A 21401-nucleotide genomic window follows, 5' to 3' on the forward strand; every position below is an offset into this window, starting at 1 on the left:
GAAGTACAGGTGCATGCCAACTCAAAAAAACATGCAATCTAGTTAAACTGTTATTTAGGCTAAACTTTAGGTGCTGAAATGTAATTTAGGCTAATCTGTTAGTTGCCAAACACAAAATGTAGGGGTAAGCTAACATGGCAAGGTTAGGGTCAATTGGCCAACCTAAAGGCCATTTTCATGGCAACCTTGAGGTAAGTGTTTTGTTATGCAACTCAAAGAACCAATGGCAACGTTTCTCATTATGTGCTATGACCTACATCATTTCTCTACTGCAGTCTCCACGGCTCTAGCCCCCTAGAAGTGGCACGAGTGGCCCCCACTTATGGCGGTTCTACTTTGGGCTTTTCCCCATAGTATGCTTGCTTTCATTCGTGACCAAGAGGATGGAGAGAATATAATTAATGGAAGAAGAATGTGGTTGCTGACCAATGGCCCCTAGAAAATGAATGTAGTATGAGGTATAGTTGTAACTACGGAAATTATTTGCATGGTCAACATTGGATCTAAGGCTAAGGCAGAAGACCTACAATAGGGTGATGGGTAAGGAGGAGGGAGGTGTAGAAACATCAAATGGAGCCAATTATGTACATCATCCTTGATACATTAAGGTTACTATACATGTCAGCATAAGTGAAATATAATCAATCCTATAAATTTTTCTCAGGAAAAAGATTAAGACATACAATTATTTTTAAGTAAACTATGTAGAATGGTTATTTAACCTAAAACTTTAATGACAACACAAGTCCAAGTTTAGTTGAGATACTTAACAGAAATAACAACAAGAGGAGTTTTTTCAGCACTTCAAAAAAATACCTTTGTGTAGAACGCATAAAGAGACTGGTCAGAAAATAACTTCTTATGCACTAAAGCTTCTTCCTCTGCTCCTATGCATAAGCTTGCAACTCCAACTTGCTCAGTGGATACTATGATTCGGCTTCCTTTTTTGTTGTTTGGGAAACATGTTTTAATGCAATCCCACTCTTCAATGGTGTGTAAATCATTGAGTACAATTAGATAACTCTGGTCATTCAAAAACCTCCTGAACTCATAAACCAAGCTATCTTCCTCTGTCTTCTGCATCAAGAATCTCTTGAACACATGAGCCAAACCGTCTTCTTTCGTTGTTGCCATCATCTTCAAAACTTGTGCTCCAATAGTTGTTCTTCCTTCTCCTGTCTCTTGAAGAGAATTAACATAGATTTGTGTAACAATGCTTTGAATGAAATCCGTCTGGTTGAAAGGATGCATCAATGTGATCCAAGCACAACAATCAAAATTCTTGTGTATCATGGGGTCTTCATAGGCACTTTTGATGACGGATATCTCCCCCAGTTCACTAATACTTGTGCCCCACAATGCAGTCACTCGAAGCGCATCATCCTTGCAATTGATCAACTCGACCAGATCCGATTTTGCTTTCTGCCGCCGCAGCCTTGCATCCTCGGCAGCAGACATCGTCGCACTGGAGCTGATAGGCTGCCCAATAGCAGAGGTGGGTTTGGAGCTAGAGCCCTTGATGAGGTGGTACCGTTGGTTCCTCTGGCTGACTTCCTCCACCTTGGCTCTGAGCTCCTTCATCTGGTTAGCGACATAATGCCGGGCTAGCACCTTGCGAGAGAGGCACCACCAAGATTGCTTCTCAAGACGGACAGCGAAGTCTAGGAGGCAGTCCTCGACAGCATAGGACACATCGCGGACTTGCTTCACCCAGATCTTCACCACCATGTTGTCATCCCGCTCGTCATGCGTGGCCATCAGGAAACCTCGCATCATCTCGAGCTCATCTGAAATGAAGGAGTGGTCACGCTGGACGCCGAGCTGCAGAGCCACCTCCTCGGCCACAGCCGATTGGGCATAGTTGAGCGCCCCGCTCAACACGGACTTACCAATGCTGATGGCCGTCGCCTCCATTTACTGAATGTTTGTTTGTGTGGGTCAATAGGTTGTGTACTGCAAACCGATGATGATGGGTGTAAACGTCTTTGCTTGAGCTAAATCTGAAGAGGTAAATAACGAGGGAGGAAGCAGAGCAGCATACCCGGTGTGTCGAGGCCACTGCAGCGACCAAGACGAAGGCTGTGGCGGTGAAATCCAAGAGAGTGCCTCCGAGCCCTCAGCCTCAACACCAGTGTTCTCCCTCCAAAACTATCAATCTTGAGAGATCTGCCGAGCGAATCAGAGAGATAATTTAGTACTTATACAAACACGGAGTTGCCGATGCTGCATTTACTAGTGTACTGTAGATGTTTGTGTGGATCAATTGGTTGTGTACTGCAAACTGATGCTAGTCTGTGCTTGAGCTAAATCTTAGGAGGCACTGTAAATAACAAGAGAGGAAACGGAGCATACCTGGTGTTGCCGACGCCACAGCGGCGACCAAGATGAAGGCTGTGGGGGTGAAATCCAAGACAGTGAACACAGCCTCAACACCAGCGTTCTCCCTCGAAAACGACCAATCTTGAGAGATCCGCCGGCCGAATCAGAGAGACAATTTGCAAGTTACAAACTAGGAAAGATCCACCAGTAAGCAGAGAGCAGACTAAGAAAGAGTAATTACCAGGAGGAAGGGATGCTGGCTGCGTGAGATTTGGGAAGGAAGTGGTGTGGAAAGGATACGAGATAAGCCGGGCCATGGAATGAGGTTCCTTTCTTCTTGCCGCCGCCTCCGTCCTCCAGCGATCGAAGAGGAGCGGGAAAAGAAGATTCCTTTCTTGTTGCCGCAGCAGCAGCAGCATACGCATCTTCATGGTGGCTTTGCCTCCTCCCTTGGCGATTGGGTAAAGAGGGGTTCGATCCTCCCGGTCTAGTTTGGGGGAGGGATTGGATTCGACTGCAGGGGCAACTCGGCAACGGCCGGCGGAGGAGTGGAGCAGCAGCAAGAATCGCCGGCCGCGGAGGGACGGGGAACCCCAGGCTTCCGTTGGGCTACAGAGAAAAGAAAGAGAAGACGAGTCCATTATCGATCTGTAAAATGGGCTTTGGGTTCTTATTGGGCTGGCAAAGTGCACTTCTTTTTTAATTTTTTTGTGTAAAAACACATGTTTTTTTTTTCATTTTTCGTCTCTTTTTTTTTTTGCAAGAAAGGGAGATTTCATTTCAGAATATAGGGGTATACTGATGAGTCGACCAACCTGAGCAAATCAAAAGTGCCGCACGCTGGTTTGATCTTATAAGATTTGCTGAGGAATGGCTCACCCTATTTCGAGACCGTTGAATCCTCGCAAGCTTAAACTCTCTTGCTGATGTGAAATGCCTCTTTGCTTCTTGAACAATGCTTGAGTATCTGGTCATATTCTTTCGTGATGCTAGCAGCATTAACAAGGTTGCCGCGCAGTCCTTCCATGTGTGTGGAGACGTGCATTTCCCGGATCTAATGGTTCCCTATGTTTAAGAAGACTCCTTAATTTGTAGTGACAAATAATAATAAAACAATGGCGGAGCCTGAGTTCTGCAGAAGACCAGTGGCCGGCATTTGTCACGAATTTGTCTTGAAAAAGATCGGAATTGTATGCATCCAAGCAAGGGGGTATCTCTTGTGTCTTGTATGTTGTGATCAAAATTCAAGTATAGAGATATAAAGACTAATAACTTCTGACACCATTTCCGGGAGGCTTGGGCGTTGGGCCGGAGGATCCTGCTGGCTTGCCTCCATTGGAGGTTGGGTAAAGAGGGATTCGATTCTTCCAGTCTAGTTGATGGCCTGGGGGAGGAGAGGGATTGATTGGATTGGGTTCGAATGGACTTGCAGCGGGCAGCTCGGTAATGGCGCATGCCAGGCACGTCAGTCCACCATAGACTAATGTATGTAATCTTGGAGATCCAGCTGTTGCCGTTGAGGTCCACGGCCTGTGTCAAACAAACTATGATCAGCCGCCGCCACCGCGGCGTCTTGATGGTTCAATGAAACCCGCAGGAACATATCTGCCGCACCTCCAACTTAGAGTATGAAGTATGAAACAGACCATGAACATCTCTTCCGCGTCTTGATGGTTCTGCAGTTTCAGTTTCAGGTTAGTGGAATCTCACAGCCTATGACATACAACTCCTAAAGCCGAGTAAACAATAAATAATGCTGGAAATGCTGACCTGAGAGCAGAGTGGACTTGCTCTGTTTCCTATAATAAAACATGCTCTCTTTCCTACAATAAAACATGAAATTTTACTCCTGACCAAACAGTGCTCAAAGAATCACTAAGGACGAACAAAACGACCAACACCATTTGCTTTTACAAAGGGAGTAGCTGCTCACACGTGTAGTTGGTGATACAGTGACTACTGAAACTACACTTAAGGAGATACATAAAAGGCCATTATCTATCTGAGTTACAGCTAGTGTGCATTCCTTGGAACAGGAAAATACAGTGACGTAGTACTTAAAATAAGTGTCACAGAATTTAACTGAATTTGTTGCTGAAATGTGAAAAACTAATAAAGAAAACTGACGCATTACCTTGATAGCAGGCATCTAGATATTCCCTTTCAAGGCAGCCTAGACGTTGCTGTAGGCCTGCAGGGAGCCTCTCTATACCAGGACACTTTTGAGAAAAACATTCAGCAAAATACATGATTTTTGAAATTAAAATTGAAGTACAGGTATGAGAAATTGAGAATTGAACAATACTAATTCAACTCATAATTTCACTACTCCCTCCGTCTAGGTGTATAAGTCATCTTAGAATATATATTTTTGCGGAAAACCCTATATATTTCAAGATCAATGAATCCTCACAAGCTTAAACTATCTTCCCTCTATCCCATAATGTTTAAGAATCCATCTGGAGGGAGTATATAGTACTCCCTCTATAAAGAAATATAAGAGCATTTAGATCACTACTTTAGTGATCTAAGCACTTTTGTATTTCTTAACGGAGAGAGTAACAAATAGTAATAAACCAATGGTGGAGTCCGAGTTAGTTCTGCGGGAGACCAGTGGCCGGCATTGTCACGAATTTCCCTTGAAAAACATTGTAATTGTATGCGTCCAAGCAAGGGGATATCTAGATGGATGAATGAATGCCCTGATGATGAACAAAACAAAATTGAAGGGAATAGGACACGCACACACACACCATCGGCCGGTAGTTGAGAATTGCAAAGGGTGTGTCTAGGTCATAGTCGACTGAGATTTAATCAAGTCTCAGTCAAGTGACATAACATACAAAAGAGAAAAAGAAAAACTAAAAAAATTTGCACGCATCTTAATGTAAAATCTTGCGGATATAGCATCGACTGACACTTAGCAAGGCTGAATTGCAAATAAGTTGACACTGTCCTGTCCAGTTTAGGTCGCAACTAAGGGCACTATATATACTTCTTTTTCTCTCAGAACATATATTGTTCAAGCATATATACACTGGAGGTAAAAAGTTGTGAGTCCAAGAAAGCACACAAGCATGAGTGTTTCAGCAGGTTCTGCAAATGCTTGCTCCGACTGAGATCATGCTTAAGGAGATATAATAAAAGTCACATCGAGAGACATCCTTTCCAGCCACGCAAAAGTGTTCCAAATTATTCTCCCTCTTTTTTTTTCAAAAAAAAAAGTGTTCCAATCATGACTCGTATTGCTGCGACTGTATCTGCCGTAATAGTTCTGCCTCTGCTTGGTCCTGGCTTTCACATGGTGACGCTGTTACATATTTGACACCTCGCTAAATAATCTCTGAAATGATGGTCGATTTTTTTTGCTGAAAAGTTATGCGACACACTAACTAACAGAGAAGAAACTGACGCATGACAGGAAGAGCGTTCCACCGTAGACCAATGTATGTAATCTTGGAGGACTTGGGTCTTGGGAGCAAAGGCAAAGGGAGAGGCTTGATGTTGAAGATCCATCCAGCTGTTGCCGTTCATCTCTACGACTTGTGTCAAACAGACTATGATCAGCCACCGTGCCACCACTTTGCCTTCATGGTTCTGCAGTTTCAGATTGTTTGATGAAACCGACACCAACATCTCCTCCTCACCTCCATCAGTGTCTCAGCTCACACCCTATGAGTGACATACAACTCCTCAAGCTGAGTAAACAGTAAATAATGCTGGAGATGCTTACCGTGCCAACCGGAAAGCAGAGTGGACACTACAGTTTGGTAGCACTTGCTCTGTTTCCTGCAATAAAACATGGAGAAATGCCTTGTGAACAGAGCCTAGCCTAATGATGGTCGTTTGACAGCTCGCTAATCTCTGTGGAAGGCATTTCTCCATGTCTTGGGCTTCAATAGGCTAGGCTCTGTTCACAAGTGATGTCACAGTGAATTTGTAGGTATACTTATGAAGCATCATAGTAGTATACACTGGAAAAGCACAAGGAACAGTGTTACTGCCGTACTAATCATGCTGTTACCATTATCTTTGGTGTGTGCTATTGCCACTATCAGTTACTACCTGATTAAGTACTCTCTAGTGCAGTATAGTAATTACTTAGTTTAAATTACATACTCCCTCCGTTCCAAAATAGATGACCCAACTTTGTACTAAAGTTAGTACAAAGTTGAGTCATCTATTTTGGAACGGAGGGAGTACTACCTAGCTAGCTGGCTAGACTCTTTAGATACAGCTCGAGGAGTGGTATATCTGCAAGGATTCTGAATTTGTAGCTAACAGAGAAGGAAACTGACACGTGTGGGCGTACCTTGATAGCAGGCATCTAGGTATTTCTCCTCAAGGTTGCTTAGACGTTGCTGCAGCCCTGATGGGAGAATGTTTATACCAGGACAATTTTCAATCTGAAGACACCGGAGAGATGGGTATGCTTGCAGCCCATCCGGTAGGGATAACAAGGTTTTGCACTTGTAGATGTAGAGGCTTTCCAATGATGGGAACTCTCCAGAGTGAGATTCCACTGATCTCAACTCACTGCACTCACAAACTCTAACATTCTTGAGGGATGGGGGGAGACTGAGGACCCCTGCTAAGCCAACACACCTGATTATGTTTATCTCTTCTAAACATGGAAAGGGATAATGTTCCACCCTGGCTACGGCTGATGATGATAACACCTCTGAATGTACAGGTGACCCTTGAAGAATCGATGACGCTGAGTCTCCCTGCTGTAGACTCGTGCTGAATATGGACTTGAGCTTATTGCAATCTTCAACTGTCACTTTCCTCATGGATGCAGGGAGTTTGAACACCTCTACCAGGCTTTCACAACCAATTATCGAGAGAGACTCGAGATGTGGCAGGGGCTGACTCGAGGGTTCTGAAACTGTTGATGGCTCAGCTGCAGGAGCATCTACGCATCCAACCAGTTGTTTGCAGTACCACATCTCTAGACTCCTCAAGGACACCAAGCTTCGGAACTCTTCATCGGGCCACTGAACAAGCGCAGCACAATAAAAAATGCACAAGTGTTGAAGCTGTACAAAACGTGCACACAGCTTGGTCACACCTGACTTTAAGCCATTTAAGCTCATCTTTGGCACAGGGAAATCATGACGGCCCCATCTTTCATTCATGTCCAACATTTGTCTGAAACTAATATGAGCCACCGCCTCCACTGCCACCGAGGTTTTTTCCGTGTCTTTATGGTTCTGCAGAATCAAAGTTGTCAATGAAGTCATATATCTAGCTACCCACAGGAATATCTCTTCCTTAACTCCCTCGAAGTCTAACTCAGTCAGCTTTGGTGCTTTAGCTTTCATTGTCTGCTTTGGACAACCTATAACACACAACTTCTCAAGGTTAGGAAATATTATCTCTTCATCTTGTTCCTCATTTTTTATTTCCCACAATCGTTCCAAACATTGCAGATCCTCTAGTTTAAACACCTTCAAATTTGGAAAAGTGAAGGATGTACCACAACTGAATAACCATTGAACTTTTTTACAATCGGATATATGGATCTCAACCATGTTTAGCAAGATAGGCATCCATGTTGGAAAGGTGTCACCTCTGTAGGATTCTATCATTATAGCCTGCAGCCCATCATGAGGTTTGAGACCCTCGAGCACTCTTGCATCATCTCTACCACCAACGGTCCATTTTAATGACAATTCTCGAAGTTCCTTCTTGTTTTCGAGATTTGCTGCTTTTGCATCTTCTTCTATCACATTCTCTAGTTGATGTAGCTGTAGCTCACCACCAAGGTTTAACTTTTGCAATTCTCCAACACTACTGCACTCAGAGTCAGTAGGACCTGCTACAAAACATGTAAGTGTTTGTAGGGACGTGAGTTTTCGTAGATCACCCGGCATGCTCCTCATTGCTTTACAACCATGGGTGTAGAGATGACGGAGGGCAGTCATATACTTCATTTGCCTAGGAAGCCGACGAAGTTTATTGCAGCCAGAGACATTCAATGTTTGCAAGTTATATAGAATGCTTATATCTTCAGGAAGTGCTTTGATATCACTCCTTGAGAGATCAAGGTACCTTAGGTGATGCAGGTGCTTTGATTTCAAGGGGAATGAAATGCTCCATGTAAAGAGGCGTAATGCCTTCAGAGAGCTGTATTTTGATAAATGCCGCAATGAATTTCCCATATAACTATGACACAACAGTGTCTCTGGATAGCCGGAGATCTTTTCATCAGAGAATCATTCAAAATATTTGCTGGTTCTTCACAAGACAAAAGTAAGTGGCGAGCTGTATCTGGAAGCCACTCAATCTGACCTGGTTTCTCAGGTGCGAGAGCACATTCTTTTTCCATTGTAGATAGTGCAACATCATGCATCAGATCGTGGATTTTACATGTATTTTTGGAATAATTATGCCACCGGCAGCGCTCGTTAAATGAAACTCGGACTTGCTTCACATCCACAAAGAATGACCTTGAGGCCAGCTCACTGAAAATCCGCTTGCCAATAGTTTCAGCACGAACTTCTTTTTGGTCCTGGATAAAGCCATGTGCGATCCATAGTTGGATCAGCTTGTCCACATCAATCTCATAATCCTTGGGAAACATAGCACAAAAAGCAAAACACTGCTTCATCCGCGATGATAATTCATTGTAGCTAAGCTTGAGTATTGGTAAAATGCCAGAGTCCTCAGAGCAAATGTTGCTTCTGAGTGATATATCCTTCCACTCCTCTTCGCTGGTCTTTGCACGCAGCACAGAGCCGAGTGCTGTTGCGGCCAAAGGAGAACCACGACATCTCTTCACAATCTCACCAACCATATTAACAAGCACGGCATGCCTTTCTTCTTCATTCTGCAAACTGAATGCTCTTGTCTCAATAATTTCCTGTATGAAGTTATCCTTCAAAGCTGCGAGATTATAGGCTTTAACTGTACCCATTATTTTTGCAACTCCTTCATCACGAGTAGTTGTCAAAACCACACAACCCTTTGCATCATGTACAAGGTGGCGCTTGAGCTTTTCCCACTTATCATACTCTCGGTTCCAGACGTCATCAAGTACAAGGAGGTATCTACGCCCGCTTAGTGCTTCTTGGAGCCTATCCAGTGGCCTTTTTCTGGAAGTTGATCCAGCTGTACTGCTGTTGGGAGTTGCTTCATCAGCTGTAATTTTGTTGGGAGTTGCTTTATGAGCTGTACTTTTGTTGGGAGTTGCTGCTTCAACAATACTGTTAGCAAGGGAATCCACATCAAAGTTGTCAGAGACACAAACCCAAATCATCAACTCGAAATGCTTCTGGATTTTAGGTTCATTGTAAATGAGCTGCAGAAAGGTGGTCTTGCCTAGCCCCCCTACACCAACGATGGGGAAGGACCATGAGATTCTTGTTGCTAGCATGACCAAGAAGCATATCAACAATACCCTTGGTATCTTGGTCTCTCGATCTGCTAATAATTTTTTTTGGATCGAAGATAACATGATCCGTCTGCCTCCACTGCATGGATGCCAGCGCTTGCTCCTGATATTTAAACCCGAAGGCATTCATCTGAGCCACAAGGACCTCAATGTTCTGCACAATGCTGCTTAGCTTCTTCCCCATCTTGTCGCGGAACATGTAACGGTTGTGGGTGGGAAAGAGCTTCACTGCATCGAATTCGAGCTTGCTGTAGTGCCCATTCTTCTTGGCCTCACGACGGAGTGCCTCATAGTTGAACTCGTCGAAGACCTCATTCGCCTCATAGGCCACCCTCTTGACCTCTTCAAGCCAAGCCTTGACCCCCGCTCTCTTGGAGGCCACCTGCTCAGCATCGTCGATGACGTCCAAGATGGCCGGCAGCTTGCGCTTGAGCACCCTGTGCTGCTCCTCCATGCCCTCCATCACCTTGTACTTATCCAGTAGGTAGCTGGACGCCTTCTTCTTCACAATGGACAGCAGTGGCCCGACCACCATGGTGGCCACCAGCTCTGCCATCGGAGTGTTCAGAGATCGCAGCTGCACACGCAGAACCATACACGAGGCGGAGAAGATAATAATGGTGTGAGCAAGCTAGATCTGCAGGTGCATATGCTTCCGAGGAGAAATATAAGCAAATGCGGGTACCTTAGGACACCCTACGGTAATATCCTTGGTGCTGAACCTGAGAGGGGTCCGGCGAACACGGGGAATCAGAGCTGTAGTTCAGAGTGGAGAATGGCGGGGAATCAGAGCTGCAGTTCAGCCATTTGCTGGATGTTTGTGTTAATCAATTGGTTGTGACGGATAGAGGCTGTACAGCAAACGAATGATCAGTGTTAATTGTTGTGCTTGAGCTAAATCTCAAGAGGTTAATAAGAATAGAGGAAACTGAGCATACCTGCTGTTTTCGACGGCAAGTTAGACCAAAACAGCGGTAAAATCTAAGACAGTGAAGCTCAACCTCAACACCAAACACCAAAAGAGCATACCTGGTGTTCTCCAAAGCGACCAAACTCCAGAGATCTGCCAAGGGAACAAGAAAGATAATTTACAATTTACATCCTACAAATAGCAAAGTTCCAAATGTTCCAACTAAGACCAACAAAGGCACTTGATTCAGAGGATGCAAGGGATCAATCAGAGCAGACTAAGGAAGACAAAGAAAATTACCAGGACCAAGGGATGCTGTCACACGCCTCCATCATCTTGTACTGGTCCAGGAGATAGCTGGACGCTTTCTACTTCACAGTGGACAGCAGCGGCCACCAGCTCTGCTGTTGGAATGCTCAGAGCTCGCAACACAGGCAGAACACAGGGAAACACAATTGCAGTCCAGGGTGGAGAAGACAATGGTGTGAGAAAGCTAGATGTGCGGATGTTTGCTTCCGAGAAAATGGAATCCAATGTGGTATGGAATTTTGGGGCAAGTGGATGCGCTTTGTCGATTGCATAATTTATGGTTGTACTTAATAAAATAACACTACTTTGCAGGAGTAGAGCTTTTCTTTTAGCATGCATTGAAATGGGCGTCATGTGTCTTACATTAATAAAACAATAGGAGTAGAGCTTGATCTGCACTGCTTCAACCAAACAGATCTGATCCTGCAACAACTAGCACTGGGCAGGTATCCATTTTAGACAATTAGCTGAGACCAATTAGAAATAAACTACTCACTCCAGCTAGCATTACCTTGGCACAGAGCATTGTTCTTGGTTAACATATAATAACAGGGACAACTAATTGAGGTTTCTGACATAGCACGTTAATACCGAAAAAGGCTTTCGCCCCGCTTTATATATAAAGCAAAGATCCACAACAAACTTGGTACAACCGCACACCAACACAACCCACACACCCAAGGCATGATACAAAGATGTTGAGCGCAGCAACACCACCCCTATCACTACAAGAGTAACCGGAGATCTAAGCCGTGAACACACCACCGCGAAGAAGTGAAGCCGCATATGGCGAACCGAGGGCTCCAAGGCGGCACCTTCAAGAAGGGAACGACACCGGAGCGCCGTCACCGCCCGACACGAAGGTCAGGTTTCCCCTGGAGCAACCCGACGGGCAATGAAGGCCGCGACGACGCCTTCAAGAAGGTAACGATTCGCCGCCGCCGGTCCGTCCGAAGATAGAGCAGGTTTTCACCCCGGCCAACAATCACCACCACCGAACGCCACACCCCGGCATCCATGCCGCCCACACGGTCATGGTCACCAGGCAGCACCAAGCCATGAGCTCTGCCCATGAGCACCGCGCTACCACCTCCAGGGCCGCCGCCCTGGCATCCAAGACCTTGACACCACCTCACCCGAGACTGGCACACTACTCCACCCAAAGAGACGAATGGAAAGGTCCCGGCTTTCGCATCCCTGGGCGACCCCCAGCGCCGAGTCCTAAGAGGCCGGCCGAAATGGGCCTCCATCTCCTTGTCCTGCTGCACCGAGCGCGAGACGGGCTCAGTCCCGCAGCCGGGCGCGAGACGAGGTCGGTCCTGCTGCCGGGCACGAGACGAGGTCGGTCCTGCTGCCGGGCGCGAGACGGGATCAGTCCCGCAGCACCGGGCGCGAGACGAAAGATGGACCGCAGCTGGGAGAGGGCCAGCCTTTCGACGAAGGTAGCATCCGAACGACGAGGAGAGGAATCGAAGGCCAAAACAGGCCGCTTCCCGACAAGCCGACGCCGGAGATGTCCGGCCGCTGCCGTGAAACAACCCAAACCACCGCATGAGCCACCACCACGCCGTGGCAGCCACATCTGTGCAGCGACCCGACCGGCCGCTGCCAGCACCCCGGGCCGCCCGCCGGCGAGCAGGGCCAGATCCAGCCGAATCTGACCATGCCGCAACAAGCACCCACCAGCCACGCCCTCAAGCTCCACCTAGCCAACGAGCAGAGGAGGAAGAAGGAGGGCGCCCACCTCTGTCGCGCCGCGACCCGGTGCCGCCCATGGCCCGCGCCACCCACAGCTCCCAGCGCCAGATCGGGGTGCAGGAGCAGCAAGCACGCCCCTCCAGCTAGCAGCCCGACACGCTGCGGAAGCCACCAGTCGTCGTCGTCGGGATGGCAACTACTGTGATCTAACTCAAATAGAATTTTCTAATGTGGCTAAATTCCATGTCCACTTGAGTTGAACTGCACGCACCACTGTGCTTTCACGTACCACTGGGATATCGACCAGTCCTCAATTTTTCACACTTGAATCACCCTATGTTTCAAATGTTCATAATAATCCATCTAATGACCAGCTGAAAGGCCATACTAAGAACTAATCGGTGCTTGGTCAGCTAGAGGAAAGCGACGCATACATATCATGTTGAAGATTCTAAGCTGAATGGCCCATACAGATTATAAACTAAGCCATTGCTTGGCCAGCTATTAATGTTGGCAGCTTGCGCTTGAGGATCTTGTACTGGGAGGTAGTTGGATACCTTCTCATTCACAATGAACAGCATTCCGACCGGCGACCACCATGGAGGCCACCAGCTCTGCCATTGGAATGCTCAGAGCTCGCAAAAAACAGGCAGAACACAATATGGTCCAGGGTGGAGAAGAGAATGGTGGTGTGAGAAAGTTAGGCATCGATTACCTACTTCCTCCACTAATCACGTCCAGTCTTGCATTGCAACGGTACAGCACTGGGCCAGTATTCTATTTAGTCAATCAGATGGCCTAATTAGAAATAAACTACTCCCACCAGAAGGCAGTAGCTCTGCATTGAGCCGGCAATGTTACTTTTTTGACACAAAGTAACAGGGAAAGCTAATGAAACATAGCACTTTAACAACTGGGGCAATCTTTCTTTCTTGACCTTTGGGGAAAAGCAGATGCTTGCTTCAGAGTATTGCTTCTTGTTAGATAATCAGCTGAGCCTGATTACAGAGGATAATTGGGTTCACACCTTCGTAGTAAGAACAGAGGTATTTAGGTTCGACACATGGGAGCACACTAATGATTAATGAGAAATAAAAGATGTAGGGACCAAAAGACGAACTTGAAAGTTGAAATGACACACCAGCTACCTCTACTCCATTGTATTTTGTTTTATTAAAAAAGCAATGTGCTCACAACTTTGTTTTATTATTAGTTCTATGCATTTTGTATTAGCATCTTTATCCTCGTTGGTTCTGTACTGCATTTGTGTTGAATGGGAAGAGTATGCTTTTACAGCAGAACAACACAAAGTGCTGATTCACAGTTATGCAGAGTCTTACTGGATGGAGAAAGAAATAGGAGTACCTCATTATATACACACAAGAAGACATCGTCCAATTAATACTGCTGAATTATTCAATATGTTCCACCTAAAAAACCAGAACATGGCAGGACCCCAAACAGTGAACATTCAGAGATCCATTCAGTGGCCAGCGAGAGGAAAGTAACACATACGTTGATACATATCATGTTGGAGATTCTGATCTCCTAGAGCTGATCAATCTGCAAAAGAATTTGCGGTAGAATCTACTCTATCTAGCACTGCCGACCCGTGAAGTCCAAAACTAAGATAGATCTCTCAAAAAATTAAGATAAGACATCGTCCAAAACTAAGATAGATCTCTCAAAAAATTTAAGCACATACACAAATGCGTGTGTGTGTGTTCGTTTCGAAAAGGAAAAAAACTAATGCTTGTGTGTGTTCCATCTTACTTACTTGTAAGAGCATCTACAGCCGGACCCTTCATACCCGTCCGTCCGGTTGGGCTGCCCGATCACTGTCCTAACACAAAAACGTCACACAAACGGCCTCCCCATAGCCGGCCCAAACGTCCGGACTGACCGACACTACTCATATACAGCCAAAATCTGGGGCAGATATGGGACGCCCGGACACGTCGGATCCGGCCCATCCGACCCCATATAAAATGGATCCTATTCGCACCTTTGGGCGAAATCATAGCCGCTCTCCACTCCACTCCATTCCCCTCCAGTCCACTCCCTCCGTCCACAAGCTCACGTCCAGTGATCTCGTACCTTCTCCGGCATGATGAGAAGAAGATCCGAGTCCTACACCTCCAAATTCGTCGACCTTGAGCTCATCCCACGCGGGCCTGATGAAAAGATGACCGTTCGCCTTGCGCTTCACCGCTCCCGGGAGGAGGCCGCCCAACGCCAGAGTTCGGACTCCTTTCGTCGGAAATCCATTGCGTTCGCCTAAATAGCGCATGGATCCGATGCGAGGTGTGTTGCCGCTGTGTTACCGGAGGCGGTGCGGTCTGTTTGGTGTCTAAACGCGTTGGCGCGCCGAGGCGAAGGTGAATGCATGAGCGTCCGACGCCGACGCCATGCAAGGCAGCGGGCGTGGTAGACGATGGAAGCCCTCGTGGCGGTGGACATTAGCGAGGCGGAGTTGTATTCTCCGGTGCACCAGTCCGGGCGCCGCAACCGTGTTGTGGTGGACATCGCCGGCTCCTCCCAGGGTGGATCCATCATCGATCTCACGTCCGCCAACACCGTGAAGATTCCGGACTTCGTCACGTCCGCCCTGAGTCCCGTGAGCCGGTCTGTGTCCCATGTCCTACACTACCTCGCCGGCAACCGGACCAACAGTTCGAGAGGCGCAGCCGGCCGCCGAACAAGCTTCCCAATCCTTGTACAGGTCAGAGCTAGAAGAGACATCATCTATCTGAATCACAGATATAGCTCGCAGCCTGTGACAGGGCCCACAGCAAGCAAGATTATGATAACAGAAGCACTCGAGGCTCAAGAACACGTTACATGCGGCAAAACACAAAGCAGGGAAACACCAGGAGCCACCGATTTAGGCGCCGAGCTCACGACGCGATTGCCGTGGCTTATTTGCCAAGACCATTTTGAACGAAACGAAGCGAAGTTCCACAGTTGGCATATACTCCTATATATATATCCCCGTCACTCCTCCGATGCTATATATGAGATGAGGACAGCAATCTCAGCCTGTGAGAGGGCCCACAGCAAGCAAGACTATATATGATAATAAGGTACAGAAGCAGTCCAGGCTCAACAACGCGTTGCATGCATGCAGCAAAACACAAATTAAAGCAGGGAAACGCCGTGGCTGAATCCAACACATATCAGGTGGAATCTAACGGCGCGGCGCAATATTATTCCCCACAGTCCTCACAGGACAGCTGCTGCCTGAAGCGGCGAAACACCTGCAGATCAGCTCGCAGACGGCAGTTTCTCTGAAACTGTGTCGCTCTTGGCCTGCCATCTCGCCTCTCTCAAACACTATTAGTCATTTTTGCTATTAGTGCAAAAATGGATCGAGCCCTGGTGTTGATCAACATAGTGATGGGATCCAGTTTGCCAGCAGCTTCTCCGTTTCCTAAAGCATCACATGCAAACAAGCTGCTATTGACCAACTTTGCTCACACAAACATACATAGAAATCAAAAGTCATGATGAATAAACAGAACGACGAATGCCTCTTTTTGATATAAAATCAACCGTTGTAGCTATTATGGTAGTAAGATAAAGGAAATAATACTCCTATACTACTACAAGAGAGGGACGTAAAACATGAATGTTAAGATACAGGGAAAAAAAGGGGAGTTGAGTACAGCTAGGGTGTATAACTCTTCAAAACAGGCCCATTTTTGTTCTCTGTGAGCTGGCCTCGCAGGTCCTCCACAACCTCGGTTTCACGCCAGTCCCTCCTATCCAGCATAAATTCCTTGAGGCTTGGCAGATGTGGTAACCCACAGAACAACCCAACACTGGGATTGCTCCTCAGTTTCGAATACTGTAGCAACTCAAGCTTAGGGGCTGCTCCTTCTTCAAATCCCACCCACTTGAGGTTTATTATGCAATTCAGCTCCAGCGCCTTCAGGCCCGGGAATGCATCCCGACAGAAACTGAAATGGACCTCTTCACCAATGAACGAGCCCTCCAATAGACCTAGGGTGGCCAGGTTTGGTAGGTTCCCAAGGACTTGTATGGCTGCATCATGCTCCGATATCCTCGACCCCTCTAGCTTCAGCTTCACGAGATTTTTGAGTCCCTGGATCCACTCTGGCAGTTTAACCAGCTTGCCTCTCAACTTGAGGCTCTGCAGGTTTTCTGGAGGTGAGGACAGCCCATCCAAGCAGCCTGATAAACCTACCTCTCCATGTGATTGCAGTGACAATGACTCCAGGCTGCTAAGACGACCAATTGCTGAACATAACTCTTGACAGTTTCTCTTGTTGATGCCTATCAATCCTAACTTCCGTAACCGGGTCAACCTTTTTATATCTTCTAGAACAGCTTTCCCCACTGAGACGTCCACGTTGCGCAGTGTGTGCAGGGCCTTCAATTTCCAAATCCCTCTTGGCACTTCAACACCACCTGGATTTCATCCTCCTGTCGCATAATAAGGTAATATGCTGCAACAGAACGCAGTGCATACATCACGCCTGCTAAGTTGTGCTTCATCCTGAAGTACAAGATTCTGTGCCAGACAATTAGGTGCACAACATGCCAGACAACAAATCGCTGACTGTAAAGGCAAACTCATTAGAGAATGCTTATCTGCATCTACATATATATCATAATGTGTCTTTCCTATGTCGTCAGCAAGAATGCATTGCATCTTCACAAGCTTGGTGATGGTCCTTGGTAGCCTTATTATGCTTGTACCTGAAATATCTAGTGCCAGGAGTTGTCTCAGGTTCCCCAATGAATTTGGCAGGTGAAATATATCACTATGTCCCCTTATAGAAAGATATCTAAGATGTACAAGCTTCCCAATATTCTCAAGATGATGATCAAGCAGATCCCAGCTGCCCTCCAAATCCAGCACCCGTAGCAGCCTCATCTTATCAGAAATGTAAAACGGCCTCCAATTTCCAAACACCGTCAATGATCGTACATGGGACAAGTCTAGTATGTTCTCAAACTCACACTGATCCCCCTTCCAATTGCTGCTTACAGCAAGATGACGCACTGTGCCTTGGTTATTTAAGCTGCACCCGTCTTCCAATGTGAAGACAAGATTTTCCTCCGTAGCCTTTGAGATGGCAATTTCATGAATGAGATCATGGACATGGCAGGAGTCAATTCCTTTCCTACTATAAATTGACCGTTGAAGTGGCAGGATCATGCTCCTGCTTATGAGATCCATGAAGTAACCGTCCAATATTTCCTCCACAGACTTGCCACGCACCCCACTTGAGTAACCCTCTGCAATCCACCGACGCACCAAGCGTCGTCGTGCAATCTTGTAGTCTTCAGGAAAGATGGCTAGATATAAGAAACAAGCCTTGAGGTGATAGGGTAAACCATTATAGCTTTTCATAAGGACTGCTTTTATGATCTCAAGTTCTGAATTCATCTCCAACTCAGCACTAATATGCTCATTCAATTTTCTCCATTCAAAAGCAGTTTTTGGTTGGCTTGCCAAGAAGCCGCCTATGGTGACTAGTGCAAGGGGAAGTCCTCTGCACTTCTTCAATATCATTTTTGCTTGTTCAACCAACTCTGGATATTGCTCATCCAAATTTACGGTCTCCTTAAATACCTGAAATCCATATCAATAAGTCATTTAGTACCAGAAGAAAGAAATCTTATGAGCACTATTGTGATTGTCTAACACATTCTTTACCTGCAGTATAAAGATGTAGAAGTGAGACACTGCTACTTTTTGTTAGCTAAATAGGTTTCTCTGTCATCCATCTTTTTCACTCGTATCATTATTTCTCTTCATAAAAAAATATTTCGTCCCACCTAGCAAAGTACCCTACTGCAATGAACCCATCGTCTCACTCATTCCTACCTGCAGTGCACGCCAAGAAAGTCAACTGAAACAATGCCCTCTCCCCTCATGTTCTACTTCTACGGTTGCACCGCGCCTCCTCTGAACTGGTTAGTGCTGATAGTATACTTGCGACTGATTTTATTGGAGACATCAGTTACCCTACTCACACTGTTAAGAGTTATTTTCGATTTGGTGCTACATAAACAAGCATTAACTTGATATAGTCAGGCCTCTTAGTTAATGGTGTATATTCAGCATAACCATAACGTTTGAATGTGGTTACTACACAAACAGCTCTTTTATGGTGCTCATATTAGAAGATAATATGGCTACTCAATCTTAACACCTTAGCGACGAATTTTGTAGAGGCTTCTTCTATCCATAAGAGTGTTGTCTTCTCCCAGTTACTTGCACGTGAGAAAGGAAGGGAAATAAGTGATAAAGGTATAACAAGTGCTAGCTAAACCCATATACTGTTGAATGTGCACAGAATAATTGCGGAGGTATTCAAGGAGTGCACCATGACAACAGTACCCAATACAAGTGTGAACTATTGGGTTTCTTACAAAACGATTTGCCCCGGTGTGCTAAAACAGTCCTAGCAAGCTGATTCTACAATTCTTCATGTGCACAAAAATATATTTCTTGTGAAGGTAGCACTCCCATACAAAAAATATGACAACATATATTCCATAACATTATTTGAAATAAGAGGGAGACATATAAATACAACAACTAATTGAGCATGACACTGCTTTATTTGTACCTTTTTTGTGAAGAGGGTACATGCATCAACAGGACCCAGATGGTTGAGCTTGTATATATTTCTTTCATCCTTGGAGCAGTGCTTCGCTTGTGGTGACTATTATGCTGCTTTCTGCCGTTCCCGGCAAATATTGTTTTATAGCATCCCACTCTCCTATGGACCACAGATCATCAAGAACAAGCAAATATCTCCTTCCTTCTAAACATCTCGTTAAATCCGTCTCAGTTTTACCTCCGAATTGCATAGCCAAACTCCCAATGAGTGTTGCTGGATTGAAAGGACGCATGACTGTGACACAAGCTCGTGTATCAAACATGCTACTAATCTCTTGGGTTTGATAAATATCCGTGACTAGTGTTGTTTTCCCAATACCACCCATTCCCCACAAGGAGAACACATGAAAATGCTGGGGATCTTTATTTGATATTAGTTTCATGATTTCCTCTTTTTGATTCCCTCTCCCAATGAGACGAGATTCCTCTAGAGTAGCCATTGTCTCCGTCCGAGTGAAGATGTTCTTGCGTGTATAGCTGTCAACGCTAGTAGGGACTATGTATGAGATGGACCCTTTTTCCGCTGAATTCCTTCCCTCCTGAGAAACCTAAATACAAGCACACAATTAATGCTTAGGTGTTGTCTTTGTTTATGCAAGATAATATTTTGTCCCGTTTCAAGTATTTTGCAATTTTAATATGCTACTCCCTCCGTCCCATAATATAGGACATTTTTTGACACTAGTGTAGTGTCAAAAAATGTCTTACATTATGGGACGGAGGGAGTACTTTTGTTCTATTTTCTCCTGTTTTAAGTTTTTCGTAACTATTGATATAATACGTTTGTTCTTAAATGATTTGAGATCTCTAACAACCATGCGGTTTGTTCAGTAGGGTAGCAATGAGAAGACAGTATGTTGGGAGTATATAAGGAAGTTGGGTATGATGTGGGCACAACACTTTCAATGTGCAAATCGAACAAAGATATATTATGATATGAGAAGTAAGATAAGACATGTAATATGTACTTCAATTTACCATCATTGATTACGTGAAACACTATTAAGAGTTCAATAGTTGGAGCCTTTCCAAAATTCATGAAACAGATTAGAGGAGAACTATGATGATACTATATAATGATCGCTTGGCTAGTATCAAATTTTGACCATTCATAAGTTGTCAATCACAATGTATATCAGAACCCTTTTTTTTTTGCATAAATCATATATGGCAATGAGTTTTTAACCCAAAGAGTAAACTGATATTTTTGTGCAATTCACTTTGCACTATCTCATGATAATTAGTATAATGTGTATAACAAAGTCATTAAAAATAGTATAATGTGTGGTGGGAGTACCTACTCTGAGTACCAGGAGTACAAATATTTCGCTAGATAACTTTGCAGCTTTCTTTGACTAGATTGTAGGAATGTGAGAATCCCCTAGTGTAGGCTATGTTTGGTTGGATATAAAGGGCACGGTGTTAATGCTGAGCTAAACCATCAGAATGGTGGATAAGCTAACTCGCTAAAATTAGCTCTCCACATTTCTGTTCTTTCTGCTATCAACAACTTGTCGAAACCTGCCACCTTATGCATGCAGTTGCACCATCTGGCATGAACCTTGCTGATCATGCACCAGGCCAGATCTGCCGCCCCACCTTCCATGTCAATGACTTGGTCAATGTCGATGCAGTTCTGCGGCCTAGCCAGGGCCACAAGAGGTTCAAGCGGTAGGCACTACGGACAAGTAGGGAAGAAGCAAAATTGCCGACCTTGCCGGGACCGCATCCACCAACCAACGCTGGCACAGTATCTGACCACCGTGGCTGCCATGGTTGTTTCCATGCACCCAAAGGTCAGATCTAATGCCCGAGCAGCCGTACCTCCTGCAGCAGACCACATGCCACCAGAGCGAGAAGAGCTCACAACCACTTGCGAGAAAAACTCGAGGAGCCCTACGGCCAGCAAGAGAAGCTCGCCACCTTTGGTGTCCAAGCAGCATGCTGCCGCCACTGGCGGCGTCGAGGTATGGCGAGGATGGTGGCTTTAGGAGCGTAGGATTTTCCACCCCAGTGCCACTCGAGAGAGTGATGCTGGAGATCCTGCCTACTAACTAAAAAGCCTATAATTTAGGCTAATCAGGTAGTTGTCGAACAGTAATTTAGACTAA

The 21401-nt window shown here is 45.6% G+C and overlaps 3 pseudogenes; all 3 read right to left on the reverse strand.

The window, feature by feature from the left end:
* The window catches only part of LOC119278900, a 9744-nt pseudogene extending 5198 nt beyond the window's left edge, over positions 1-4546 (reverse strand).
* A 1587-nt stretch (positions 4547-6133) lies between these two features.
* Positions 6134-11123, reverse strand: LOC119278898 (annotated as a pseudogene).
* A 5176-nt stretch (positions 11124-16299) lies between these two features.
* Positions 16300-21233, reverse strand: LOC119280301 (annotated as a pseudogene).
* Positions 21234-21401: the final 168 nt, after the last annotated feature.

Source organism: Triticum dicoccoides, chromosome 3B (assembly GCF_002162155.2).
Source record: "Triticum dicoccoides isolate Atlit2015 ecotype Zavitan chromosome 3B, WEW_v2.0, whole genome shotgun sequence".
Classification (NCBI taxonomy): domain Eukaryota; kingdom Viridiplantae; phylum Streptophyta; class Magnoliopsida; order Poales; family Poaceae; genus Triticum; species Triticum dicoccoides.